Below are 10,510 nucleotides of genomic sequence, written 5' to 3' on the forward strand. Positions count from 1 at the left end.
TTATTGGCAGCGAGATTGTGCAAGTCTAACAAAAGCCAAAGGGGTTTTATTATACTCCAAGTGCAGCTGGGAAGTCCCCGTTAGCTGGGAATCATTAAACCTATTGCAAGAATAAATTCTCTTTCAACCAAACCATAAAATGGGAGTAAAATCCTCTTAAGCCACTGACAGCTCCTAATGGAACACACTTCTTTTTTCTTTTTTCCCCAAACAATAAAAAAAATACTAAAATTGCTGCAGATTATGAAGTGAATAGATTAGGCTCCAAAATGGGCACTATTTACTCAAGGAAAACCTGCTTCATTTAATACCTGCCTCAATTAATTTTTAAGTTTGGGACTAGAACAGAACAGACTAATGACATTTTCTGATTGTGCAAACAGGGATTTGTGAACCCTGTTTGCCCACAATTTAGGCAGGAGTAGAAGCATGTAGGAAAACTTTCCCTTGCTAACCCCCAGGTAGCACTGCTGCATGTGCCAGTAATGAGAGCCTGGAAGGCAGAAGGTGAAGCCAAGGTCCCTCCTCACAGCTGGTCACTACAGTTCCCGAAGCAGGAGACCAGTACTGATCCTAGGAAATATGAAAAATACTACAGAAAAATGGAAGTTATTTTCTTCATGAACATGGGGATAGAACACCCAAGAGAAAAGCAAGATGAACTTGTGTTTCACTTCTTCAACATGCAGGGGAGATCAGAACCACAGATGGGTTTGGGTGGAAGGGACCTTCCAACCCCTGCCACAGGCAGGGACCCCTTCCACTAGAGCAGGGTGCTCCAAGCCCCTGTGTCCAACCTGGCCTTGAGCACTGCCAGGGATGGGGCAGCCACAGCTTCTCTGGGCACCCTGTGCCAGCGCCTCAGCACCCTCACAGGGAAGAGCTTCTGCCTAAGAGCTCATCTCAGTCTCCCCTCGGGCAGGTTCAAGCCATTCCCCTTGGCCTGTCCCTACAGGCCCTTGTCCCAAGCCCCTCTCCAGGTTTCCTGCAGCCCCTTTAGGCACTGGAGCTGCTCTCAGGTCTCCCCTTCAGGAGCCTTCTCTTCTCCAGGCTGCCCCAGCCCAGCTCTCTCAGCCTGGCTCCAGAGCAGAGCTGCTCCAGCCCTCAGAGCATCCGCTGTCAGAGCAGGCTTTGATCCATCTGCCAGACCTGGGATGGATGAAGAGTTCAGCAGCTCCCTGCAAAGGTCTACGAGTTTGCTCTGAACAAAGACCTCAGCTGGACGCTCTGGTTCCAAAGTCAAAGCACAGATAATTGCTCCTCTTACACACGAACACAGCTGGCTGGGGCCCTCAGTCCAAGAGCTGCTAACAGCAATGTGATTTAGCAACAGCTCTTAGGGCAAGCTTGGTGCACTCCCCCCTCTCTGCCAGACAGCAGGAGATGCAGGAGAGAAGCAGAACACCAAGCTCCAGCACTCACACTGGCTCTGGACACCCAGGTGGGAAAATAAACCTGAACATCACTTCTCTGGGACAGGCAGTGCAAGGAGAGAGCTGCGTCCTGTGCTCAGGAAGCTCCTTACACAGCCAGACACCTCCTCTAAGCCCTCCACTCTTGAGAAGTGCATCATCTTCTCATTTTAATCTACAAGCCGTTACTTCTGCTGGACCCAGTTCCCCAGCCCTCATGGCAGTTCTGCCTGCTCGGAACTTGGTACGGAATGTGCTGGTCACATGGTCTCTGTAAAGCAAAACTTGTATGTTCTGAGAGAAAGAGCTTCAAAGCTCTTTGTCCATAACAAAAGTCACCAACCTCTGCAGCAGGCCTGGGTACATCGCACTTCTGTGAACAAGGCAAACTGTCTTCCTCAGCCTTCCTCTGCTGCTCTCCCCTCCCTCCCTCCAGAGGGTGACTTTGATGCTCAGAACTTTCAGGCCTCTAAAAAGTTCCCTGATGTAGAGTTGGCCTCTGCACAGTGGGTGTGAATCCACTGAAAAGCGTCTGTCTACAGGAGTCATCCACTGCCCAAGGGCTGGGGATCACTGCCTTTGCACTGCCTTCCTCCTTGCTTATCTGTTTCTGAAAACCGCTCCTCAAGGCTGAACTGAGATATCTACAAACCATACTGAAATGCTCAGCAAGTGCTGTCCACAGCCACGCGCTCACCCCATCACTTGCACAACACATGGATGAGGATTCCCAGAGCAGCTCCACGCACCACTGGCACTGTTCAAGAGCAGGGGGTGTCTCACCATCAAGGTCTGCCCTGGAAAGAACAACATGGCCATTGGCTTGTGATACCCTGCTCCTTGTCCCCTGGTATCAGAAGCACACACTGCATAAAAAAGCAGGAAGAAGAGAAATGTTTGATTAAAAAGCTTCCTGCCTGGAAGCAATTCTGATCCTGGCTCAAACTCAGCCCCTAGAGTATATACTTCGATGTATGTATAAAGTCTTTTGGGGAGGGAGATGAGAATGCATAAGGGGTTTATATTTGATACAGACCTTGCTGGCATGTCAGAGCTCTGCTGCTCGTGTTTTCAAGACAGAAACCTTGTTAACAAGTGCTGGTGAGTGCAGCAGGCTCTCTGCCTGAGTTACTGGTGCAGGTCTGGTTGTATGCTGTGCAAAAGGGTCAGAAGGGACAAAAGCAAGAGAGAGAGAAGTGGGTTTAATACTTAAATCTTCCTTAGAGTGAAAATGTGGAAGGTCAGATGGCAGCAACAGCAACAGTGAGGAGTATTTTAGACTTAAATAGCACCTAAATCCAGGTGAGAAAGAGGCAGTCTGCAGCACCAGCAGGATCACAGAGCCCATCAGAAATAGCCACTAATCACGAGTCAGGAGCAACCAAAGTCCGGAGTATGTCAGGAAACAAGAAGTCATCAGGAGTATGGACAAACCTTACAAGGGAGCTGTAATTCTGCAGGCCTGAGGAGTCACATTGTGATCAAAGAGCCACACAGGCACAAAAGGGAACAGCATGGAAACCAGAATCCTTCTCCTAACAGCAAACAGAGGTGAATTACAGCACAACAGATCCTTCCCAAATCACCCTCCAGGTCCCCAAAGCAATTGACGGAGGACTGCACACGTGATGCTGACTGACAAGCCTGCAAGATTGTCTGTGGGAAAGGAACAAGAGGGGTAATTTTATTGTCATGTACCACAGGGGGGTGTAAGTAAAATCACAGCATGAGAAAATGACAGTGTATCTGTCTTAGGTCATTTACATGCCTGGATGATCTGTGGGAGGAGAGCCAAAGCTGCTACATTTGACAGAGGCAACACAACAGTGATGTGCCTGGGAAACAGAAGCTTACACAGAAGATTTGCAAGCCCTAAAATCCAATCTTGTGTTCACTGCTCCCAGAAACCAAAATGACCAGACTTAGTAATTGAGGCTTCCAAATGATTACGCTCTCCTCCCTCATTATGGGCTGCGTAATGGTCTCATCTTGCTGAGCACGCTGCAGGAATGCTGCAGAGGGACAGTCCCACGCTCAGAAGTGAATGTACATCCCAAGGACATGCTTAGAGGCCACAAAGACACCGTAGGGGAGCAGTTGCTGCCATAGGCTGTGCAACACAGTAGTTTTTAGAGGGGGTCTGGGTGAAGGAGAAGGATGCTTTGTTGGTGTTTACAGGTTCTCTGCTGCAGAGGGAGGAGTAACCTGGGAGAAATATGCAGGAACTGGCATGGCTGGCACACAGGTATGACTTAGCATCTCTGTAGTAGAGAAACCTTCTGAGATAGATGGAGCAGGGCAGAACAGGCTGTCTGCAGAAGAACAGGCTGTCTGCAGAAGAAGTGTACACACACTGTACAGCTCATGCGAGGGAAAGGATTACAGGACCGGTGAGACACACTCTGCAAGACTCCAACACTGCACTGTCAGAGCTTCCCAGTGAAAATCCTTGTGATAAGGACATGTGGAACTCTGCACAGAACTGATAAGTGTGATGGAAATCTGACTGCTCAGGGAAAACTGGGCACCCAAAAGGGATTTCAGCTGGGTAGACAGGGAGGAGGAGGTGGATCTTAGAGATATCCTTTGGGAAGAACTGGCTAGTTTTCAGCAGGGCCCAGATATGGGTATTAAGAGAGAGGTCAAGCTACAGAGGACCAAGGGGTTGAGCAGATGGTAAGAAAGAGACATCAAAAAGGAAGCAGGGAAGAGCAAGCACAAGAAGATTTAACGTTCCACTTTGTGTTGAGCTGAAGTCAGGAGGTGGGTGTCCATGAAGTGGTGTCAGAAAGACAGATTGCAAATTAATCTGGGCAGTGCAGGACAGGCCAGGAGGAAAGTGATCACCGTGAGGCAGCGGGAGGGGATTACAGATGCAACACTGGTAAATCAGGTCACCCAGACAGGGAGTGCAGAGAAGGCAAAAGAGGAGGCCAGGGATGGAGCAGGTGAAGTAGTCAGCAGGCACTACTTGAGGACTGTCAAGAAGGACAGGCACAGCCTTAGATTACATCAACCCTGTCCTATTCTGTGAGCAGAGGGGAAGAAACATCCCTCCACCAGCTGATCTGTTCCTTGGGGGGAGGTGTGTCATACCAGCTACTGGTAAGAAACCTGGAAAGAGCTTGGGAAGCTGCTGGGTCCTGGTTCTCCAAAGGTGAATTTTTGCCTCAGTTTCCCTGGAGCCACCTGGCTCCTGCAGCTGCAGAAACTTCATCTGGAGGGTAGAGAACAAGAGAAACCTTCCAGTGGTTGGTGGCTGTATTGCACTGGAGCTTTTGGCAGCTCTATTTCAAGAAGGGGCAGTGAAGCACCCCCCACCCCAAACCCCCTCCGAGGCAGCTACAAGCTCACTGCAAACCCAAAAGAGGATAAAGCACCTTGTTGGTAGCCTTAGATTGGGAAAACCAACCCCACAGCTGAGGCTGGAGGGGAGCTGTGCCAGGAAATGGAGCGTACCCAACAAAACTGCTGCCACCCAGGCACTGGAAGAGGCAGAGCTCCCTCTGTTATGTTCAGGGGCAGGAGCAGTGGGGTCCTGAAAGTCACAACTGACCCTGGATTACCCAGGCAGCTGCCTTTTGAGATCACCCCTTTACCTGCAGGTGCTGCTGGAAAGCAGAAGGCAGCAAGCAGAGAACATCCAGCTTAACTTGGCACTGGCAATGGCCTCTCATTTGTCAGGAAGGGACTCATGCAGCCCCCAGAGTGATGGGGAGGGCGTTTTGCAGCATTGGGCACTCACCCCAAGAGCTCAGAACAAGAGATTCTGGGAAAAAAAAGAATCCATCTCTAGTGGCAGAGAGGCTTTTCCCGAGTCCAGCAACCCTGGGAAGAGAGAGGGGAAAAGAGGGCTGGGAGCACAGTGAAACTCAGCTGCAAGAACAATAGGACTGTACTAAGAGGGCCTATTCTGCACTTAAACCAGGTGTAAGCAACTTTGCTGCTGCCTAATCTGAGGCTGATGATGAGTCAGTGTCTTGACAATCTGGAAATGCCTGGCCAAGTCAATGGAGAAGAGCAGGTGGGACACTTAACCCTTAAGCGTAGAGGTTATTCTGTCTGCGTGTGCGCAGCTAAGGCAAATAGCTTTTAGGTTTAAGGTGCACAAACCCTGATGGAAGCAAGATATAAAGAGTTACAGTCAGGACGTGGCAGCCTGGGCTCTCACACTGCCTGCTCACCTGCCCCAGCAATTTGGACATTGTTTTACACAACTTCATTTCCAAAGAGAATCGAGTCTACAATGCACAGCTTTGTCCCACATTCCACTACAAGACTTCATCAGACGACTCCAGACTCTGAGACTACTTTCTCTGCACAGTAATAGCCATTAGCCCAGACTCTGTGAGCATCTACGTTACCCTTCCATTTTCCCTTCAGGTATGACAAGCAATTCTCAGAAAATACATTATAAACTCTTTTGCTCTGGAGTTCTGCCACCTTTCACTGCACTCTGCTTTGCTTCTCCAGCCCAGATCACCATTTTAGATAGGATACATGCAACCCAACTAAGTAAATGTGCAAAATCCAAACAGTAAAACACTCCCTGAAGACCCCAGCGCCGTTTTACGGCTGGGAGTACAGGCTAGGGCCTGCCTTGCAGTTGGAAGAGCACCTCCAGTGTTCAGAAGTCCTTGTAGACACAGATCAGCATTACCTCTTGCTGCAGCGCAGATCTGGGCTGGTGTGAGGTTCTCTCACAGCCCATCAACAGGGATCTACGTCTACCAGACTGCTCTACCCATGGGTGGGCTGCAGGCAGCGTCTCCTGGATGCTATGGATGGTCCTGGAAACACCTGAGGAAACATCTCAACCCCAGTGAGGGGCTGGAATAGCAAATCTGGATTCAGAAAGGGGCCATATGCCTCCCACTCTCACTGAAGACATTTAGGGTGCCTGGGGCTTGTTGTCACACAGAGGGCAATATATCCAAGAAGAGGATACAGAGAGCAGATTCACTTGGGAACCCCAGGGGAGTACATATTCCCCCCTAACCTCATTTACACTTCTTGTGGCTCCTCGTGCTCCCCAAAACTTCAACAGCCCTGCAGGCACAGGCTCTGGTCCACTGTAGCCTTCCAAGAAGCTAACAAGGTTATACCTCCTCAAGCAGCTCCTCCAAGCTGAACCATGACAGAGCCCATGGGTGCAGTCAGTGTGGACTGCTGGTGAAATGCTTCACTAAGGACCAGCAGCGAGGCAGGTTATTCATCATGTGGAGCTGTGCTGCATTCCAGGATCAATGCAGCACACAGGGTGAGGGCTAACTACTGGAGAAAGCCCTGACAGAAAGCCTGCTCGAATGCACTTCCAGAAGGATTTACACAGTAAATTAATGCCACTGGTTGATTTACCTGCCTAAGACTTGGGGTTTTTCATTTCAGAACCTCCAAAGGCTGCGCAGCCCCTCCGGTGCCAGAGAGGAGGGTTGCTGCCTGCACGCTGTGAGAACACCCCCATCACCCTGCCACCTAACAACAACTAGCTGCATTTTCAATGGAGATCTCCATTACCTGTGTCACTGTGCTGGTGGTTGTATTGCTGTGTCTGTCTGGAGGTCTGTGGGTTGACTCAGGACATCCGTGTGCTGTTCCCAGCTCTGCTGCTTTCTCTCACTGTAAAATAAAGCACACTACTCAGGGTGGAAGTGTTCTCTTATTTTGGTTGCCTTCACGGTTTGGTCTGTTCAGAGCCTCTGTGCTCTGCTTCCAAACCCAGAATTGTCTGTGCAGAGCCTGACAAGGGCAATTTACACCTGCAAAGCATACATCCTAGATGCTCTTCCCGAGCAGCATCTGACTAAGATGGCTTTGGAAGAGCCTCCTGCACAACACAGTGGAAGCCCCTCCTATGTCCTATGTGGGACAAGCAGCCCTCACCTCTCCTGTGCAAAGGCTTTCTCAGCCCCACAGCACTGTGGGACTTTGCTCTAAGCAACACCTTCTCGTGATTCAGGGAGAGATCCTACAGACTCTTTCTCTTTCTAGTGTGGTCTGTCCTCACTCATCAGCATCCGAGGGCCCCTGAACCTTGCACGTGTTCACTGAGCTAGTGCTCGTTTCGTGTCAGACTGGATGCCATGTTTGGTATCACAGTAGAGCTCGGAGATCTCTCAGCCTGGAAAGCAGGATGCTCTGAGCTGACCTGAGTGACAACTGCCAGAGGCCATATCCACCGCCTACCTCTGTGTGTGTTCAGACCTTTGGAACACACCACTGCAGTGACTCTGTGCCTGCAGCGCTGGGTTCCCTGCCCCTCATTCAGATAACCCCCCAGGCCAATCCTTACCAGTCCCCATGTCCCTGCACACCCCTGCACAGCACGGGGAACCTGTCACCCCCTGCCCACGTTTGCTGAGCCCACACTTGCCATCAGAGCCGGTTCTCTGCTCTGGGTGCCTGCAGCACTGAGCACCTTTAGGGGTGCTCAACTGTAGGGTAATTAATTAACTCCAGCAATCACTTGTATTATCCGCAATTGAAGACAACTCTTAGGAAGCCAGTGCTGGAGGTGCAGTGGCCCAGGGCACAGCTCCAGGGTGCAGAGCTGCAGTGCCTGCTGGCTGGGCACTCTCAGGTGCTGGCATTCCTAGAAGGTGAGCAAATTCCTATTGCAAATGACTCTGATAAAGTGGCTGTTATTAGAAAGGCAGACACAAAGGGAGCCCGCTGACTGGCTGGCAGTGATGTCACCAGCACTCAACGCACGCATCCCCATTTGCTCAGCTACACTGTGTGTATAATGTTCCTTTTCCACAGGCAGTAAGGACTCACAGCAGAGCCCTTCACCCCATGAGTGTGTGTGTGGGGGGGGGGTTTGTACTTCTCAAGTGGCTGCTGAAAGCAGAGCAGCCTTTGTTCCTCTCTTGCAATGAGCCTAAGGCTAACAGTTTTCAACCACAAAGGCACTGTGTTATTGCTCTATTACAAACCCACCACTCCATTTTCTAGGGTGGGTAGCTGAGAAATTGGTATTTTTTGGCTTGTCTGTACCTAAAAATCGTTCTGATCACAGAGACTTTGCTATCTACAAGCCAAAACTTAAAGTGCAGAAGAAGTAACAGCCTGGGTATCATTCTGTTTTGCAAACAGCCAGGCAGCAAAACCCCAACCAGTTCTTTATTTTGTGAGTTCCACGTGTTGGTTTTTGCTCCCTGCACAGGCACTGTGGAACTCCCAAGGAGCTCTGTCAGTGGGGCAGGCTCATTTCTCTCCCCTAACTGAATGTCCTATCAAACTTCCAGAATTTGCCTAGCCAATGTTGCAGCTTCCATCATTTCTGGATGCAAACAGGCATGCTGGTACAGCTCAAATGGCAGAACCCCGTGCAGACAGCAGGCATGAAGCACCACTTTCCTCACTGAACTGGAATGAACTTTCATATCCAAGGAGCCCTGCCAAGCCGGCCCAGCCGGGCTGTGGGCAGCTCTGCAGCTCCCTCCGGCAGTGGTCCTGCAGCTCTGGGCTCCAGCCTCCACCACACAGGGATGTGTGCCTGCTGCTTCCTCTCTCCACCACGTACAGCTGAGGCGTAAGTTTTGCTGGGAAGGCCAAGTGTAACATCTCCAGCTCCTGCTTGGGCTGTACAAACACTGCTCTCCTCTAACACACGCAGCACAAACCCAGAGCTGACCTACACAACTTGCCTATTCCCCTTGGATTATGGCTCTGAAGTCATTTGTTCTACAAGGGCAGAACACAAACCACATCTATCACTTGGAAGATGTCCTGGAAACCCCCAGATAGTTGCACTGATGAAACTGGACGCTGAGGATGGCTGGAGAGCTCAAGCAGAGTTAGATTCCCTGTTCCCAGTGCAGGGGTCACGACTCTCTGCAACATCATCAGCTCCGCTTTATTCCAGGTGGCTTGAAGTTGGAAATCATTGTCTCTTATTGCCTGAAGATTTGCTGAGCTGCCTGCCCTTTGCAGATAACAGCAGCTGCCCTCAGACTCCCAGATGCTGGATCTGAGGCTTTTGAAGTCCTGCGGGTGAAGGTGCAAGAACAGGCAGCAGAGAAAGAGAGAGCCTGACTGAATCAGAGTTTAAAAAGAATGTGAAGGCAGAAGTCCTAGGAGAGGGAGCGGGCTGGCTGGGATATATGGTCAGCATCAGCAGAAAGGGTCCAGGTTTAAAGACCTGGAACAGATTCAGATCACCCCTTTCAGATGTGACCTCCTTTCCTGTTTGAGGAAGACAGCAAAGAGCAGGATCCAGTCTGGACTGAATCCTTTCTTTGTCAACGCACAGCTTGGCCTAACATCCCTCTATGCTTTTACCACTCCATGTACAGCATACAGAGTTACCAAAAGCATCAGAAGAATCTCAAGTAAAACAACTTCATTGGTTTTAAGAGCTTTCTTACAGCATCTCTGGAGTTCTGGCATGCTCCACCAGAGACCAGGGGCAGGAAGCTCAGAACAGCCTGTGGATACTGCATTACTATTCAGAACTGTATCGAGTTCCCAAATGGCAACCACTGTCCAAAAAAAGAACGGAACACCCCCTCCCCATACAGCACAAACAACCAAATGAGCATGCTGAGCCTAACTCTGCTTGCCTTTCTCATGCAGACTAAACCCCTTGCTCCCATCTTGGATTTCAGCAGCATTCCTTCCCCATGTGAAGCAGCCAGACTCTAGTGGAAAACTTGGTCCCACCTCCTCATCACAACAGGAATTCCTTCATCACTTGGCTTTTTAATAAAGCTGGGGTTTGATGTACCAGTCAGCCCCTCCCTTTCACTTGAGGACAGCATCAGAACCATGTCTGGATTGTAACACCCAAGGAAGCTGTTCTGGGGTGATAGGAATCAAAGCCCTGAAAGTGGGATTGGGTTTAATTCATCATGGCTGATAGAGTTGATGGTGGATTAAGAGGTTCAGGATTGGCCTGGGGGATAGTTATCACAGGGCACATTGCATTAGGGTGATAGCTTTCCATTTCTAGCAATGTGGGAGGGCAGCAGGGAGGAAATAAGTGAATAATTGCACCTAATTAGAACTTGTGTGTGCATCCCAAATCAATCTGTTGAATAATCAACCACCACCAACAGAGTGATTCAAAAGGAAAAGGAAACAGCCCAGAAAGATCT

Source organism: Lathamus discolor, chromosome 8, assembly GCF_037157495.1.
Source record: "Lathamus discolor isolate bLatDis1 chromosome 8, bLatDis1.hap1, whole genome shotgun sequence".
Taxonomy (NCBI): domain Eukaryota; kingdom Metazoa; phylum Chordata; class Aves; order Psittaciformes; family Psittacidae; genus Lathamus; species Lathamus discolor.